The following is a 19,773-nucleotide window of genomic DNA, read 5'->3' as shown; positions in this document are numbered from 1 at the left end:
GAACCTATTCCTGTGGAAATTGGTGTCGGCCGGTTCTCTCTTCCGTTCGACCCCCGTCTGTGCGAAGCGTTCGTTCGTTTCCTTGCATGACTCCGACGTAGAGAGCTTTTCAGTTTTCGTTTGACATGGATACGCTTCCTACGTAACCCACGATTAATGCGGTGCTCAGATCAATTGCAGCGAGTCTGATGTTATCAGTACAACGTATTTTGACTGGTGCGAAGGTTGCGGGTCGTGGAATCTTCCAGAATTTGGTGCGGTAGAAAAAACCGAACATTCAAAAATAAGTTTGTTTTCCAGTTGATTTCTCAAAATGACCAGTATTTAAAATGTACGGTTGATAAAAGCCAATGGAGAGATAAATTATAAATGCCCATGCTTCTGACACAGTGGTTTGAGAAGTCCTGTTGTTCTAGACTTATTTTGCTCCGATGTGCGGCTGATATGTTTCCTGTCATGCGTAAACACTACCATCACTGCCAATCGGAATTTCGATATTTTTTATGCTAATTTTGGAAAATGATTATTTTACTCTCATGTGTCGGGCGTGATTCAGTACATGGGGGAAGGTATTTTTCGGATAAACAGAAACTTAGAAATTACTTATTATTATTATAAGGTAATCTACCGGTTAAGGTAGGTTTTTTGATGGACACAACAGCCAAATAAGTATTATGTGCCTCCTAACAAAACACAATCCATCATCCTACTCTACATCAGGTCCCTCTTCAGCTCTGAGTACTTCCTTCCTCCCTTCATCCCGTCCAACATCCCTATCCTGTTCCTTCCCTTTCCTCGTTTGCCTAACATTCTCCCCTCTATTACAGAAATTACTTACTCTGTATTTATTAGGAAACACACGTACGCGTTAATTTTAAATATACCTACGCGTGTTTATGTAGTTTTCTAAAAATGTATTCATATTTATGCATAAGTACATATTTTATGCAAAAGTGGTCCGTGCTCCAACACCCTCTTCCCTTTCGGCGGCGTGGAAGGATAATTGCTAACATATCCAAATGTCATTTTTGAGAGAAAAATCCTTAAAAGGAACTTGGCTTTCCTAAAACATCCGTTGAGTTTAATTTAATTTGGATTATACTAAATTTTATTGTATGTCGTATATTTTTTTTATTTTTCTATTTATCGAAGATTGAAGTTACCAAAAAAACACTAGGATAAACTTTCGATCACTTGCGTAACATTCTAGAGTTTTCCGTCGACCCCGCCAATCACTCATGGGCTATGAATCAGTAAAACCTTTCTGTCATGTAGGCCAAAACCCATCAAAACGCCATTACGATAGAGCCTCTTGGGATTCTCGTCGTTTCCGTTCCCTGCTTCGTCATGTTCACGCGATGAGTCCGACCTCCCTCGTCTCTCTCTCTCTCTCGCTCTCCCTCCCTCTCTCCCTCCTTCCTCTATGTGCCTTCCTCGACTTCGCGAGGCCTCTTCTCCTCCTCCCCCCCGCCATTCTCTCCTTCCCCTCTCCTACCTTTCTCCTCCACTTTTACCTCCCAGCTGTTTTCCTTCGCCCTGTTGTGTTCGCCTCTCTCTCCCGAGCGTCCGTCCTCTTTTTCTCCGTCGGGAGTCCATCCGCCGTGTTTTGATCCTGGGAATCTTGGCCACCTGTTCATTTCCACCCGCTTCACCGTCCACACCCGCCGGTGGTCTCTCCCTTTCCGCCCAATCCTCTCTCTCCCTCTGCCGTCGTCAAAACTTGCGCGACGTCCTGCCTGCCCTCAGGTCGTAGTCGTCATCATCATCATCTCTTCCACCCAAATAAAAACGCTGCGTACCAGTGGGGTAACAACTGACTGACCCCTACCACCCCACGCCCTTAACGCCATTCCACCCCGCATCCCCCTTTCATTCCAAGCCCTCCACCGACACCGCGCCACGCACGGATGCATCGTCACTCCGGTATCCTTCATCTGCGGGCCATTCATCCATCTCCCGATGACCATTGTGCCCTCCCGAACACTACCCTCGTCACCGTCTGGCCCTGGGTCGTGTCTACTGTGACGTACTAGTAGTAGAGGGTTAAAAATCCTCACTTACTCTGCATTCGATGCAACGTTGAGCACCACACACGTGTCCAATTCGATGCAGTTCGTAGCTTAGACGATTCTTTGATATTCTTATGAAAAGTGTTGTGTGGTTCTGATTCCAAGTCTTCTCGCCGGAAATAATCTCGAATGCGCCAAGTTAATAATAATTATATATATATATAATAATTATATATATATATAATAATTATATATATATATAATATATATATATAATTATTATATATATATATAATAATTATTATTAGGTAATTACCGGATAATGTAGGTTTTTGGATGGACACAACTACCAAATAAATATTTTGTGACTCCTAACAAAACAAAATCCAGCAACCTAGTCTACATCAGGTCCGTCTTCATCTCTGAGTACTTCCCTCCTCCCTTCATCCCGCCCAACATCCCTATCCTGTTCCTGCTCTTTCCTCGTTTGCCCAGCATTCTCCCCTCTATCACAGTCTTCAACATCCCACTGCCGATCAATACGCCCTTATATATATATATATATATATATATATATATATATCAATACGCCCTTATATATATATATATATATATATATATATATATATATATATATATATATATATATATATATATATATATATATATATATAAGGGCGTATTGATCGGCAGTGGTATGTTGAAGACTGTGATATATATATATTAAAACCATAAACACAGTAATCAACCGGAAGGTCGGTTTAGTAGGTGATGGTAGAGATCACCCAGTACTAAGCCCATACGGCGTGTGAAATTCACACATCAGGGTAGGGGGGCCAGTTCCTTTCCCTGTGCCGGTAATGGTTTCCCAGGAAGACCTGGTACCCGAAAATCACTTAAGCTTGGGTAGAGTTGCAGGTGCCCGGAGTGCCGGAATTCCCGGAGTCGGGAATCGAACCCGGGACCCTCCGGTCAGCAGTCCAACGCTCGCCCACTGGACTACCGCGACCCACATATTATATATGTGTGTGTATATATATATATATATATATACATATATGTATATATATATATATATATATATATATATATATATATATATATATATATATATATATATATATATATATATATATATATATATATATATGTATGTATATGTATAAACCATAAATGCAGTAATCAACTCGAAGGTCCGTTCGGTAGGTGATGTTAGAGTTCACCCAGTACTAAGCCCGACGACGTGTGAAATTCACACATCAAGGTAGGGTGGCCAGTTCCTTTCCCTGTGCCGGTTATGGTTTCCCAGGATCTGGTACCCGGAAAATTTATGTGACTTACTATACGTATAAACTTCGGTGTAGCTTTAGGGGAAGCCAGTAAATGTAGTAATCACATTAATTGAGAAAATACGTAAGTGAATGTTATGTTGTTGCTGCGAAAGGAAGCGTTGGATTACCATGGATGATTTCTGTAATAAATGTTTGGATTGTTCTATGTGTGTGATTATCTATTGTTGCATTATACAAATTGAAGGATTATACCGTCGGGACATGAAAATATTTCTTATTTAACTTTTCTTGGTGCTACTTCCTCTCTTTAAGTGTTTTCTTTCTTTCTTGGAAATATTGCATCCCAACCAGTCCTGCATTCTTTAGCGCGTCAATGTTAGAATTCTGCAGGGTTGGGATTCGTTTGCCTTTGTGTTTATATACCTCTTTGGTTTGGGACTTCTTGTTTGTGGTGGGCACCTTCCTTTTTCCTGGAATGACCGTCGCATTACCGAGTTCTAACAACTTGGATACGAAGTATATGTATGTACCGTAAATGACCGTAATTCCGAGAACGATGGCCGCCATTCTCTGTTTCTTTTTTACTGAACTGCTTCAATTTCCTTTTGGTCTCATCGCTGTAGAAGATAAGGGTTCATTTTCTTTATTAGCTGCCTGTTGAGTCAACCGTTTCGACGTACTGTGTCATCATCAACTATTGAAATAAGTTCAAACAACAGAGGTTTCACGTTTGATTTCAACGTAGCTTCCTTCTCGGTTTACTGTATGAACCATACTTTCATTTTTATTGCTGTATATTTTTTGCCATCTCGATATACATCTACATCTAAATGGTACTCAGCAAGAGTGTTTGGCAGTGGGTGATTCCGCATCAGGCACGTAGCATCAAAGTGATTTTTTCTTAGTTGAGAGGTACCAATAAATGCGAAAAATAATTCAAATAATGGAGATAATGCCTTGGATGTTATTAAAAAATTATATCCAAAATGCCCCGCTTTATCATTGCATTTGCAAAATATTTTAATTCAATTCAACTCTATTAATTTCTGTAATGATCCGAGTAAGGAGTTTCACTATTTATTTTTCTTTTTACTTCCAAGGTGCAGCGACAATCGGAAGGCTGATTTTTCAGTGTTGAAGACCATGGAGTTGAGCGTGAAATTGGAATTTCTTCACTTATAAAATCTTAACTTTTACTAAGAGGATAAAGACAAGGTGAGTGCCATTGACGATATTTTTATGCAATGAATTTCCATCTTCCATTTTCATCTCAAAAGCTTAATAGACTGATCGCACAGCATGTGTAAGGACTGGGCCCATCTTGTGCATATGTTACTTAAGTACTCCTGCACGCCTTGCATTTCCAAATTGCAAGTAAGTTGCACATTGCAATTACAGTTGCTTTTCATTAGTTGCTGCTTATGATGAATTGACGCACTTTTGCTTCTTTCGCGGCGTTCGAACGCTTTTCAAGGAGCATCGTGAGGCGCAGTCGTCGAAACATCGTTTCTTGTGATATTGGCCTGCAGCGGTTAAGAAAAACTCGAGCGGTGTTGATGGCGAATACACATCAGCTACATGAAACCGACCCTCATGGCATTCACCTCTGCGAAAACTTTTGTTCTGAATTATTGTACATCTACACAAGAGCACACAAGCTTTCCTAAAGGCGTGCGGCAGTAGGTGTCACCAGCCATACATGCACTATCGCAGTCATGTTTCCTCCACACACATATTAGTTTGATAATGCACTCAAAAAATTTATATCTCAAGAAACAATGCACTTACATCTTTCATAAAATGGCTGTCCCTTTGGCGCAGAGGATAGCGCGTTGGACTTCTAATCCAAAGGTCGTGGGTTCGATCCCCACAAGGGATGAAATTTTTTCTGCCCTCAATTCAGTCAAAATCATCATAAACGATGTGAATTATTTTATGTATGAGACATTAACCATCGACTGCAGTTACGAGTATAATTTTTAATGGCTACTAGGAAAGGTTTTTCCACGGCGATGTAAAAGACATCTGCTTATAGATACATTCGATCTTGAGACTGGATGTGACCATACGACCTTCGAATTAGCTGACGGGCTACATGTTTCGGATTAGCTTCCTGTATATATTTTTTAGATGAAATCTCCTTGACTCACGAAGAGAGCAAAACTTAAAGCCTTTTGAAAAGTACGGGACACCTGAAATATTCTTAAGATACTAAAGAAATTATCATGACCCCAAACGGGAGTTAAACAGCGTGCTGTTATCGAATTTTTAACTGCTGAAAAAGTGACTCCTACTGAGATTCATCGTCGTTTAAAGGCTGTTTATGGTGGCGATACTGTTGATAGGTCTACTACTAATCGATGGGCAGTAAAATTTCGTGGTTGCGAGCCTTGAAAAGCCATAATTGTTGATGAAACACGCAGCGGACGTCCCATCACTGCCACAGACGATAAACATCGCACATTCGTCGAAGGTTTGATTCAAAATGACCGGCGAATCACTCAAAAGTGTATCGCAAACCATATTGGAATATCCAAAGAACGTGTCGGCTTCATTATTGAACCATTGGATTACCGTGAAATCTGTGCACGATGGGTACCACGCCGTCTCACAGACGAGAACAAACAAAACCCTCCTTATTCCCCCGATCTTGCTTCTTGCAATTTCTATTTTTTTCTCCACTCAAGAGAGACCTCAAGGGTAATCATTACACCTCGGATGATGAGGTGAAGGCAAACACTCGATAACAGCACGCTGTTCAACTCGCGCTGGCATAGTACTAGAACACGTCTTCCTACTTCAGCTTCTCAAAAACCACTGGATGAAATTAACGACCTTAAACCTGCGCATGCGTGTTGAGGAGGAATGTTTCTTCCACATGCTACCAGGAGTGCTTCTTGAAGGTCATTTGGTTTGTGGTCTATAAGCATGTGTGCATTAGTTTTCAGCCTATTCTCGTATATTGGGGTGAACTAAAAGAGATGGACATCGTCACCGACAGATTTAAGTATTCGTTCTTCTTTCGCAAGTTGCGCAATAAAAGCAATCGAACCTAAACACCCGAATAGTGTACACGTGCTAATTGTGGACAAGAATTAAATGATTCAGTCAATTATTGCACGAGGAATTTGTGTTTTTGTGCACGAGTTAATCTATGTTCAATTTCACGCATGAACTCTTGGTCGTGAATTTTAACGTGGTGCCATACCACTCCCCCGCCACACACAGGTCCTAGCGGCGGATTGCGTGGTATTATGTAAATGAAGATGTAAAAAGAACGCAGTTATTTTCGTTTAATGGTAAGGTAAAATGCCGGGCACAAAGAACGAATTAAAAAAATTTATTTTCTAAATAAAACAATTGTTGATTGGAACACCTTACCTGCAAAAATATTCGAGTCCTTTCCTAACAGAGTGTATACTTTTAAGAAAATATGTAAGGAATATATGTAATAGTTTGATTGATGTGTAGTATATTGTATTATATGTAACAGCTTAATATTTTTAATTTATCTTTTTTTCTTGCTGATTGATCGATGTAAATGAGATGGGGATTCTCTTGTTTCGTTAAAGAGATTGTGTTTGGAAGTTTCCTTTAAGTGTACTTTTGTTTTACCGACTGATTTTATCTATTATCTTTTGTGATTACTTGGGACTTGTGTGCCACCTGACACTGTCTATCAGCACATGTGTATTTTCAATAATAATAATAATAGTAATCAATCGAACGGAAACAATTTAAGGTAGCAGTGGTCTTATGGGTTGCAAAATTGAAAATCGGAATTGCGAAAAAGGTATGCAGGATCTTATACGTTTGTATTCTGCACCTAATTATTATTTCAATGTCACGTATGTTTTTCTATTTTTTTATTCGAGATGTTAAAATGCGCAAAGCCAGTGATTCGAGATGTAAAGATACGTTATTACAGCAGCAGCAGTAGCGTTCGATCTTCCGAGTTTGCTTAGGTTGTGCGAGGGCTTACGTTTCTCGAGCCGTCCACACAGGTTAGGATGAAAAAACAAGGAGCGAGCCTTTTTGATGGATAGATTTGTGCTTTGAAGAGGCCATCGTTCCATTCAACCGGAAAATTCCTACATCTACATAAATACCACCGCGATCCACCAAAAAGCTGCGTAGCAGATGGTAGAAGCACCAAGTGGGATGGGTAAGGGATAAGGGAGACGAAGGGCGTTTAAACAGTTAGGTAAGGGGAAAAGGCATTCATTAAAAAACCTCGAGAAAACATGCGAATTTATATTCATGCTGGCGGAAAACTTAGTTCAAAACAAATGTTTATTTCATACAATAAAATAGGTCTTTGGTATACGGAAAGGAGGGGAATAAAATTGAACCACAACCGATTATACGATAGACCTCGACCATTTAGAGGCAGGTCGTGCAGAACTGGAAAGTAAGAAGGGGGAAGTTCTATTAATTCATGGACGTGCGACTCATGGTCTCCACCCCTCGTAGTCACAGGTTTAAAATGTGACACCCCGCTGTTGTCAACGGACGGCGTGAGGCATCATCCCCGCGTAGAGGGACGAGGGGTGGTATTGGGAGATTGAAAATTAAACAAAATATAAGTGATTTCTAAATTCCAAAATAGTTCCTAAAATAGGTGATGTGCGTAGAAATTTCCCCCTCCGTGATCGCGTCATCCTTAATAAATGAACAATTATTGAATCACGAGTCGAACTCTCCGGTGAGATACGTAGAGCGGAGGCGTTCTCTTCCTCCCCAATGGAAGCAGTTGCGAGAAACTGAGCCTGAAAGCGTAAGGCGGGACGTCATTTTTAGGTGGAGAGGGGTAGAGTTGTTTCATGGCGAAATTAAAATATGAATTCTGGAAAAGGGAGCCAAGAAGGGCGGAGTGGGAGAAGAAAAAGGGCTTAGCGCATCCAATCTCGCGTGTAAAGGAGCGCCCCCTACCCCGGCCCCTCCTTCCCTATCCTCCCTTTCCGAAAATTCCATTCCGAGAGAAGGATTTCCAGCGGAACCATCTGTTGAAGACAATTTCTCGCGTCGTCTCGGGGTGGCGCAGGATTCAGGAAGGATATGCCGCTGTTTTGTGAGGAGTGGAAAGGAGGGAGTCTTGAATAATGATTCGTTTTCCCGCCAACCCTGCGGGTTCTTATAAATCTTCTGATGCTGGCTACATCGGTCATTTCATTTACATCGTCAATTTGTAAAATTAGAAAACTGCGTAGGTTCGCCAATGAGAGTATAGATAAAAAACTCACAATGAGATTTGCTCCGTTTGTTAGCACTGCTATTTCGCAACTCCTGGCTAATTGTGAAATCCATTCGCTATATCGTCACGGGATTATATTTTCTTAAAAGCATTTAAATTATATGACTCACTATCATACTCTGGAAAGTTGGATCACGATCATAAGACCAGAGTAGTAGATTTATGCAGTGTACTTGCTTGAAATGTCATTTTTTGCACGATGAGTGATCAGAATAGTTGGGAGTGAAATCACCATGGATGTAATTAGAATGTTAAGGCCTAACTTATGGTCGTTTCCCGTGTAAGTACGTCATTGTAATAAACAAGAAAAGCTGGTCTCGGAAGTGTGGTACTAATGGTTTAAACTTGATTACCTTAGTGTTTGTGAAAGTGGTTGTTAATCCAGTTGCTCTAATGGTTTCAATTATGTAACTTGCCCGTTATTTCAAATTCTCTGGATTTGGTGGGGATGGGGTCACCCTGCCACACATCCTATGGTAATTAGTGAATAATTGGGAAAGAATTTTGCATCCTTTTTGGGTAAACTGAGGGCGCATCAATGACAGAAAATGTTTTCAAAATCCGCTCGCTGTGTGTCCTTAATGCTCCAGAAATAATCTGTACATCCTAATCTACTCACAATGCCTTCCCAATCCGTTGTGTGGGCGTGTGTTGTAGTAGAAATAACACGTCTATATTTGAATTTTTGTTCCTACTTCATAGCCGTAGTTTTTATGGAGCTAGTCTGCATCCGAGATAATTTCTCTCTCTTGGGTTACTTGAGTTTTTGTTGATACCGGATTCTTAAGAATCGGAGGAATGGCAATATTCCGAATGGCAAATATTTATGCATGTGTTGCTGATAACTGTCCTTTTAGTTTAGACTTCGGGTTGTTTTCTTGGTGAAAATGGTATAGGGAAATCAGGGGTCGACAGATTACTGAATAATAGCACCCCGATAGATGCAATTGATCCGAGTAATGCATCCCGAGTACCATTATCACTTCAAAGTAATTCTTAGCGTTATTAGTTCTCTCTGCAAATAGGCCTCAAAATACCTCTGAAATTCAAAGAAACTGCGGTAGATGCCGCGGCAGTAACGCTTATCGGAGTCATCCGCTAATGCGTATTACGACACAATAAAACAATTCCGAAGTGTAGAAATCATTCGAAGACGGAAACACTTTGGAATTGTTGCATTACCTATGAAATATTTACTTGAAATTCCTGGATTCTTACTAGATCTTTCGTGGTAAGGAGCCATCGAACAAGTTAATTCCGGCGTTATTGTGACTGTGGAGCCCATTATTGTCTTGAATTCAGACGATCCATATGGGTAAAAGTTAGAAAACCGGAAAATCGCGGAGAAATCAAGAGCTCTCTCTAGCTTCTTCCTCTTTGAGGAGAACCCAGCTCCTGGCTCTTCATTTACAGAAAAAAAAGGTTGTATCTAAAGCGCATTTCGAAAGAAAGGGAATGAAAACAGTAACAATGAACCTACTGTAGCAGTTTAAAAGAGCTATGTGGTTTAGCCAGAAATGAAAAATCTTGGCTCAATCTTCTCTTAGAACGTGGTGTTTCATGTGGAAAGAAACTAACTTACGCTGCTCATTTTACTATGGAACAATTCCAATGAGTACCACGGGATTCAGCCAACTTTGGCAAAATAACAATTTTTTCCGTTTATTTTTATAACATAAGATTTATTACAATTTTAGTATAATCTTCATCCGATATGATGCACAAAGAATTAAGACAATCAATACAAGGTAAAATTACAGACAATCTTTGTCATATACCATAGTGATATGATCTTCCCAATATGCAATGGTTGTATAAATTGAAAATTTATAAATAGAATACTCAATCTGGTCCTGCTAAGCCAGTCACTTCTGGCTTGACAGTAGGTGCCACATGAACAAAAATGAAAGCTTAAAGTGTATGCAATTAAAAGCTACATATATTGTGTCACGTTTTGTTCCAAGCCCTAATCCATTCTGTTTAACAGCCAGTCGTTTATTCTCTCTTTCATAGCATTTACTGGCTGTAATATTCTGTATAATGACCGTAATAGGTATTTCATTAAAAATTAGAGTTACAGTAACCTCCAATTTTTGTCTACCTTGATTTGTATGAAATGTTTTTGTTATATACTTAATATTGCCCTTAATTATAAGAATCAACTACGTTTTAAACATTGGTGACAATCAAAACGAAGTGTCAGTAATAAAATTTAATTGGACGGAATTAAGAATAAATTGCACTGATGCTGTGTGTGCGCCGAGCACAAAAACAATGTTGCTCTCCAACTCTCTCTTTCAACTACCGTGATTGAAGGACCGGGCCCATGGAGATGGAAACTCCCCATGACAAAATTCGCATCGATATTGCTCTCTCTCCAAAGCATTCGTCTCTCGTGTCTTCCTAAGGCGGAGCTGAAGACGTTTAATAATTCTTCGCCTGCGTGTTTCGTCTCCTTCCCTTTTCGCCCCCGACCCTTCCCTCCCCCGCCACTACTGTGTGTCCCACCCCCCCTACCCATCACTCCCATTCTCCTCTTGTATCCTTCTTCTTCCCCTCCCCCCCGCCGTCTTTTCCTTCGCATTAATTCGACGCCGCTGGAATCCCGCCGCATAGAACAGCTCGTTTGGCGTCTCATTGTTGCGCAGGGCTCCTCGTGCTCAGTCGACTGATTCTGCCGTCTTGAGTAATAAGGGGCGTTTCTGGTGGTTTCTCTCCTTTTCCAACGGCGTCCTTCCACACGAAGATCTCCCTTCTCTCTCCCTTTCTCTCTTTCCCTATCACTCCCTTTTCCCTCTTCTTTCTCGCATTCCCTCCACTCCGTCACGTTGTTTCATTTTGGTCCCTTTGTTGTTTCTTGGGGGGGGGGGACAGGGGACTCGGGAGTGTGGAGGGGGGATTTTTTGAGGCGCTTAACTAAGTTGTTACTCGCTTGCACGTTCGAATGCATTTCACGAAAGTTTTTAAGGGGTTCGTTCTCTCATTTTCCGGGAAAATAAACTTTCATGCCGCTCCTGCGATGCATTTTTCATTGTTACAAACGTCGATTATTCCTTGGAAGAGGAAAGGAAAGATTGCGTGACCACGCTGTAATTATGTGCGTCATTATTGCTTTGGGATCGGTTTTGTGTGGATGACATGACTTGGGGGAAGTGATTAGTCAGTCCCCTCTTTCGTTGCTGGCTCTTTCCTCCGCACTATCACTGAGCATTGTTTGTTTCTGAGAAATCAGATTAAAGTATTTCTAAATTAATCCCTACGCGTCCCCAAGTCGAGTCGCTTAGCTACTACCTATCATTTAGGAGAGAGAATTAATAAGAGTCAAATCTTAAACAGGAAGAAGTGCACGCTTTCGCCCTTCTCCTTTCGAACTCTCGTGCGTGTGGTTGGAAAACTAAAATAAAATTGCTGTGCGGAATTAAAAAAAAATTATTGTGTGCAATTATTTCTTTAGTTTCCCGTGTCTTCACTGGAATGAATGTGAAATTTTATGTTTTCGAATATAAAATAATGACATAATTTAGATGTTCATCGAAGACAAAATGTTCAAAATTTTAAAGTTTTTAATCGGAAATGAAAAGGAGGCACGAAAGGTGGACGCAGGGTATTTTAATTGAGAATGGAATTCGAAAACTGTGGTAGATGAGAGAACGTTAGACAGGTGAGATAAGGGAAGCAAACGGATATGCATGTTGGGTGGAATGAAGGGAGATAAGCATTGAAGAACAGTGTATTGTGGTGTGGGGTGTCAGTGTGTGTCTAGTTTGAGGAATTTGAGAAATGTAGTGATGATCAGTATGTTTCCATATAACACCTGTCTTGAACGGTAGGTTGCCGATGATAAATACTATTCAGAAATCTGTACTACTGCCGTTATGAATCGTCAAAGCAGGCAGGGAAAAAAATACATCCTATGACTATCTTTACGAATACCTAGCTGTTCGTCTAGATACAAATCCTTTTGAGTAGCCACAGCCTACCATGGGGATAGACGTTTGTTATTAGGGTATTTTTACCATCCTTCCTTTCCTTTGCTCCAAGAAAACCTTGTTCCGTCCCTCCGACCATGTCAATGGCTCCAAAAGCACTTTCCTGTCACACCCAATATTCTTTCTTTTCTCTCCTCAACTTTTTCCAACCCCTCTCTCCCTCTTGAATCTTCCGACCCTCCTCCATTCGCTCGTCCCCCAACATATCGAGCCCCCTGCGACAGCTCCAACAAACTCCCCCTTTTTCTACCGCCACATGGAACTGTATCAAGTCACTTTCGAGCACATTTTGCGAGGGAAATGTGTCCATGTTATAGACTATCAACCCACGCCAAATCCCATGAAGCTAGATGTCATCGGAGGAAGCATTTATGCGTCATGTGCAAGTCGTATTTTAATTCCATTCCAGACATCTTTGTGAATTCTAGCCAATTTATGTCCTGCTCACTGCAGTATTAAGTAAGTTAAATGCTGGTAATAATTTCAAATAATACCAAATGAACAACAAATGAATCTTCGGCTGCTTAATGAATTAATTTACATAAAAAATAATTTTATTAATTCATTTGTCAATATTAGGTTTAATTTCGCCATGGACTGCTGCCTCTTGCCTTTAGGTTTTTCGCAACGATTATATACTGTAGGAAATAGTAAAATCCATGGCGCTAACATGGTCTGAGTATAAATAAGTAGAATAGTCCTGGGAAAAAATGTATTGTTGATAAATGTACAAATTATACCCTTAAAATAGCACCCTTGCGCATCGACAAACCGATACCAACGCCTCTATCAGCCGCGGTAAAATTCCTTAAGACGACAATGGGAACCTCTTTCGGGCATCTCGTCATGGCCTTTGACGTAATCCATCGTTCCAAAATGGTTGCCTTTCAAGCTCCTTTTTATTCATCGGAAGAAAAAGAAGTCTGGCGGTGCCACATCGGAATTGTAGGGCGGCGTTGCCACCTTGTTTTTGGCCAAGGACTCGGTCACGATGTCGTGGTGCAGCCTCCTGTTGGCAAAGATCTTCCTGACGCGGTGCACTCTTGTCAGCAGTCTTTCGAGGACTTCCACGTAACACTTACTGTTAACTGTCTACCCCTGACGCACAAACTCCAAACTCTTCGTGGGTACCGCCCTTAAGTCGAAAAAGACGATGTTTTGTATACACATACACACACATTTATTTGGGACAGACCCTGTATGTCTCGTTTGGCTCTTTCTCATTTCACTAAAGAGGCAATTGAAAATGGTTAAGAGTTGTTGGAAATGTATGAAACATTTTCCCTTCAGGTGAAAGTTGTTCTTCGCTTCGAAAGATCCTGCTGATGGACTTAAATTTGGTTTTATGGTGTGATATCACATCTTAAGCGCTCGTTGGCACATCACTACGTTTTCACACCTAGGTTCCGAATGACGTGAACCGACATTAAGATGTTTTCTGGATTTTTGTTTCATCGTCAGGAACATTAATTCTCCATTTTAATGATGAGAATCCGAGTGAGAACTTCACAGAGTACAGAATATGGACGTATTACAGAAAGTATTAGAGGGCTGTTATAGCAGAAAACTCATCTAAAACCCATATTTGGCTTAGTATATTTGTCGAAGATCCAGGAGGTGCCTCGTAAAGTAAGTTAAAGGAATGATTATCCATTACCGGCCGTGATTTTAAACGTGTCTGTAGAGTACGTTGCTGGGGGAAGAGTGAAAGTAGATTTGGATCTCATTAAGTCTTTTAGATTTGCAGTTACCAAGACTAACATAGTTTAGTTCAGCATTTATTGATTAGTGCATTAGAGAATGTACGGAGGTATGGGGTTAGAATCGATCATAAGACAATGGAAGTAATGAGAATCTCAATAAATTCCGTGGCTAAGTTAAACATTAATGCAGGAAGGCATGAGTCAGAGCAGATACGGCGCTTATTTGGGAAGATTAAAATAAGTATGTCAGTAAGGAATCTAGGAGAACAATTGCGTTAGCTAAAGAAGAATTTATCTTAAGAGGTGGGTGTCGATGAGAGGGATCGTACTCGTAAGTGAATACGTAGAATAAAGAGAAACCATGAATATTTGAAGTCGCGTTGGTTTCTTCGGAATGAACCTTGGTTGTTGGGGTATGATAGGTGGTGAGAGAATGTGGTTCAGGGAAACTCAAATAAGGCAGTGAAAGTGGACGAAAGACATATTTAAAGGCAATGTGATGCTGAAGATTGATTAAGGGGAAGATGTTGTGCGTGAGAGGCAGAGAAAGGAGAAGAATTTGTCTAAAGAATTGTTGACTACTTAAAGTGAGGTAGAAAATGTGTGATACCAAAGAACGATTTAATGTCATTCAGGTAACTTTTTATCTTGAACAGTTCTTTGAAATGTTAACTTCTTTAGAGGGTAGTTTCTTTAAGGCCGATCTAAAACCCGCATTTGTCAGATTGTCTACTAATATTGGAGTTATGCTGTTTCTGATAAGTCTGTCACCTATTCGTAGCGAAACTAAATTGGTAGGCAATCGGGCCTGGAGTTTCAGACGCCAATTATTTCGAGGCACTTAAACTCGTGTAAAATTTATTGTGGCAGTCCAAGATGCGGTCGTGAGCGAGCACTCGAGTTTTAAATTTTACACGTCTTGCCTTCCCACTTCCCCTCCTCGGAACGTATCCTTTCGGCTTATCTTAAGTTCTCCTTTGCTGTTAACACCATAGTTTCACCCTGTCGCCTCCCCTTCCCCCAGCAACCCATCCCATCGCATTCCGTTTCACTGGGGCAAGGATCCTCCGCCGCCCCGAGCATCCAATCTTGGCCAGTCTCCCACGCCCCCTCATCACCACCGTCGTCATCATCCCCTCTTACCAGGCTGACGATCAGCTTGCCTCCCTCCTGTTTCAACAGTTACCTCAATAACCAGGAATTATGGAGTCGAAGGGGAAGTGATCTCCCAGAAGCGTTCGAGATTGGGCCAATTCCCTGGGAAATGAGTGTTTTTTTTATTGCGTTTTATGTTCATCTTCGCGTTTTTGGGAAAAGCATGATGAGAGATGCTTCAATAAAGACTCAGTTAATTCGAGGCTGAGGAAAAAGCAGTGCGTTGAAGTTTGAGGGATTTGGTTTACGTAGCGGCCTTTCGGAAGGAAAGAAGAATGTTCCACTGGAGTTACAATTTGGTCCCCGTTGGTAAGCTTCTAATCGAAACATAATCTCAGTGTATTTGTTTTAGCAGTACTTTCAGATGTTTTACTTGTATTTGTACGGAACCATTTCTATTTCCTATGTACTTATGTAACGGAATTGTGAGTCAACGGTGTACGTTCGTAAACGATGCACATCACATGTTTCGGCGTGATGTGTGCTGTGGTGTCGTTACATAACGATGAGAAACACGCCAGCAATTTTCCACTTAAGAATGTTTAATTTCAACTAGTCTCGACTGTCTTTTTTCGAGTGACATAATGCAATAATTTCTTTATGTGTCATTAAAAAACTTCGGGTTTCTCACTCCCTTTTGTTTATGATCCAATTCCTTATTGCATTGCCGGAAATTTCCCCAAAAAGGATGGATGGTTGTAGCTTTACACCGTTCGAATTAAGACCTGGGGTTAAAGAATGTTGTCTTATTCGAGAAATCTTGATGCATGCAAGATTTAATAGGTCCTTGCGAATTAGACGCCAAAATGTGAGCATCCATTTCCTGTATCAGTTGCGTATTTTTCACAATGGAAAATCACTATGGGAATCAATGCCACAAATATTTCACCGTGGAAATACATACTGGCCTAAAAAAGTAATTGAAATATATCGGATTACCTCTTTTGTTTTTAACCGTGTAAATAATCTTTATTTGAATGGACAAAATTATCCCAATGACTACATCCTAAGTTTTATAATGCAATGTTTACATAATGTCAATTATTTGTACGTGAATAAAATAAGAAAAATACTACGTGAAAAATTTTTGCTTCCAATAGGATCCAACATTAAGTTACTTTTAACCTAATTTATAATTTACAATATTTCGTATACGTTTGACAGTGGGAGTATCGTCGTAATGCCTCTGTAAGGTAGATTTGCCGGGTGATTATTTTTGCTTACTATTGGCTATGATTGGGGTGGTTACCTAATTACAATTGGAGCAAAGTATAGTTGACGCTCGTGTTTTATCATACCATGCCTTTTCTTTGCTGGATTTTAAGCGCCCTTAGAATAAAATAGACCCCAAGAAATTACTCATTTGTTCAATATATTATTATACACACTCAATGGTCTTCCCCTTTTGAACAGTCTAATATTCCGAGAGGGAGATAAGAGAATTTACGTTTTGCGGTCGAGGTGAGAGACAAAACCTTTTCATTCATTCATGGAATTCCATTGCGCACGCTGAAGACAGCTCGTTCTGCATGGTAATCATTGTTTTGCGAAATTCATTTCCGTTTTATTTAACGGAAATGAATTTTTGCCACCGCCGAAATGTTTACGAGAAGAGAGCGGTTACTCCTCAGCGTAAATCATTTCTTTTTATTACCCCGATTACTCAACCATATAGTCGGAATATTGCCCGTTCTTTTAATGCCCGCTTGGTTAAGGGGCGCCCAGGCGTCAAATTAAGGCAAAATATTTTTTCATGCGTTTGGTTGAGTGTGTGGGTGCTTTCGTTGCCCTAATTGGTCGTCCGTATGTAATTAAATGCAGCGTGGTCCTTGATTAAAACTTTTTTATGGAGTGTCCTTAAAAAAGTACTCGTATCTCGTAGGCCATTAAATTATGAGCTTTTTATGCTTGGTGAATTGTTATGTCAAAATTTAGAATAATTGGAGAAGTTGTTATCCCATGTGCAAACAGTTTTGCTGGATAGACTTAGGGAGAGCCGGTCGGCTTCGAATGCTACATCTGTTTGCATCCACACCACAGTAAGTCGTCATAAATGAATGCGTTCCTTTTGTGCTCCAGCAGAGGAGAATTAGTGAGTTTAGTCAGCTTTAAGGTACATTTTTACTTAAGGGTCCAAGGTAAATTTAACGTATATAATTATATGTATAACGGGTAAGGAGTAAGTTAAATATTGAATCACTCTATTAACCTAAATGTCGATTGAGTTGAAATTTCGATAAGTATAGCAATTAAAATAAATAATTACAAGCAAGTGAAGGGTAAAAAGTGCGCAAATGATAAATGTAATGAGGCTGGAACCCATCGTTTAATTTATTATTGATTATTAGGTAATATTCCGGTTAAGGTAGGTTTTTGGATACACACAACTACCAAATAAATATTTTTGTGACTCCTAACAAAACAGAATCCAGCAACCTAGTCTACCTAGTACCTAATCTACCTACTCGTCTACTCGTTTAATTCACAAGTTGGAAATTTAAAGAATTCGGTAATGTTTGGGTTCGATATTAAAAACTTTTATTGCTTTCGGTCGAACCAAGTGCGGCTCTTTAATAGTTTTTTTTTGAAGTTGTAGAGTTTTCTCTGATGTAGTGTATTCGTCTGATTAAAATTCTTAAACGGGAGGAGATATTGCCGGTTTTGCGAAATCCATTGCAATCGACTGTAGACTAATCTGTTTCTCTTGTTATCCCCATAAATTGTCCCTCTTCTTGGACTAAGTGGTGCGCAAGGCACATTTGTCCCGGCATCATCACTGCCTTCCCCCCCCCCCTCCATCCCAACCCCGTCTTTTTATCTCCTTTAACATCGCTCTTCCGCGAGCCAATCGTTCTCCCTCACCCTCTCCCTATATCCACATCGACTCGAACGTAGCACGGAGCCGCTCCCTCCCCATCTCTGGAGACTCCCGCGAAGAGAAAGCGTCTTAAATGTTAAAACCACAATCCCAAAAATATCCCTTCTCATCTTACGTCTTCTCATAGAGGGCGTAATTCTCTTTTCACGCTTGAATCACCAAGCGAGACTGCGGTTACAGTACTCACCCTCCTCCGCGCCGTTAATCCCTCCCCCGCCAAACTCCCCATTAACGGCGATTCTTACTTCCGCCCGCCCTTTCCGCCCTCCGACCCTCCCTCCCAACCCGCCGCCCCAGCGCCTCCCTGGGCTTCCCTTGCCGTCCGCCGCCGTTATCTACTCGTTCTCTCCCCGTTCTCCTCTTCCTTCATTCTCCCCCTTAAGCCGGGAAACAGGTGAATTACCGCGCAAAGCGAGTGGAAGGGCGCAACGAGGAGTAATATCGCACGCTCTTGGCGCAACAAAAGGGGAAGAATGTTAAATGTATCGGAAATTTGACGTATCGCTCGACTTTGGATCGGCAATAAATTTACTCCTTTGTTTTATGGTGGGAAATACTGAGTAGAAATCCGATAAATTCGTTTACGCCATCTCTTTGAATGCATGAGTGTCTATTAGGGAAATTTTTGTTCTATAGTTATAGTATAGAGGTTCTATGGTTAGTATAGTATAGACGGAAGGTCGTCCGTTGTCGTCTCAATTCTCATTAAGCACTGCTAATTTGAGACACCGATTCAAGTGCATGAGATGGAAATAAATTGTCAAGGGTGAACACCTATTCTTCCGAAGGCATCTAACCAAAAGTTACGTACAAATTGAGTAGCTTCAGGCGTGATGTGGTGGAAGTCGAACATAATGAATAACTGATCGTAGTAATTTTCTACTTGATATTTTTTTTTTATTTTACGACCGGGTTTCATACAGACCTGATGATGATGATGTAATACATCGAAATCTGGTCGTAAAATAAAAATATGTATCGAGTGGAAAAGTGCTACGTTCAGTTATTCATTATTCAAAAGTTACGGAATGGGCTCTGAGATTATCGTATATTACTTGAACCAAATAAGTCGTTCATTGGCAATGTTTCTAGCCGATTTTGTTAGAGTCATCAGCCTCACGTGCTGGTATGACAGAGGTGGTGCTCGAGTTTTGCCCTATGTCCTGAACTGCTAGGAAATCAATCACATAGTCGGTGTAAGATGGTATTGCTGGAATGCTAGCTTTTCCTGTGCTGCCTGTAGTTTTGCCAGTAAGTGAAACTAGAAAATCTTGTAGCCCTGGGCGGAGATGAGATTTTTTAGTGGATTAAGTAAAAATAGATGTAAATTTTGAGCAATAAACTAATATCTTGATTTCCTTTCAAATGGCATTCAACGAAATGACAGGCGTGGAATTTTGCCAAGTTTTTATTTGAGGAAATGTAACTAGGTCCTAATTAATAAGGTCAGGAGATGCCATGCAGGGGTGAAACCGGTCACATTTGTTCAAATT

The 19,773-nt window shown here is 40.6% G+C and overlaps 1 long non-coding RNA gene and 1 other non-coding gene across 2 annotated transcripts in view; both read left to right on the top strand.

Annotated features, from left to right (window-relative positions):
- The window catches only part of LOC139696723 (uncharacterized), a 437,007-nt gene that overhangs the window by 174,710 nt on the left and 242,524 nt on the right, over positions 1 to 19,773 (top strand). Inside the window, exon 2 of the long non-coding RNA XR_011702643.1 lies at positions 4,402 to 4,516. This is a non-coding gene — a long non-coding RNA (uncharacterized lncRNA). The remainder of the gene's footprint in view (positions 1 to 4,401; positions 4,517 to 19,773) is intronic.
- On the top strand, positions 5,108 to 5,180 carry TRNAR-UCU (transfer RNA arginine (anticodon UCU)). The gene has a single exon. It is a non-coding gene; the product is annotated as a tRNA-Arg (tRNA).

This window comes from Hetaerina americana, unplaced genomic scaffold, assembly GCF_022747635.1.
Source record: "Hetaerina americana unplaced genomic scaffold, ioHetAmer1.1.p SCAF_7, whole genome shotgun sequence".
Classification (NCBI taxonomy): domain Eukaryota; kingdom Metazoa; phylum Arthropoda; class Insecta; order Odonata; family Calopterygidae; genus Hetaerina; species Hetaerina americana.
This window is presented reverse-complemented; position numbering and strand designations above follow the sequence as displayed.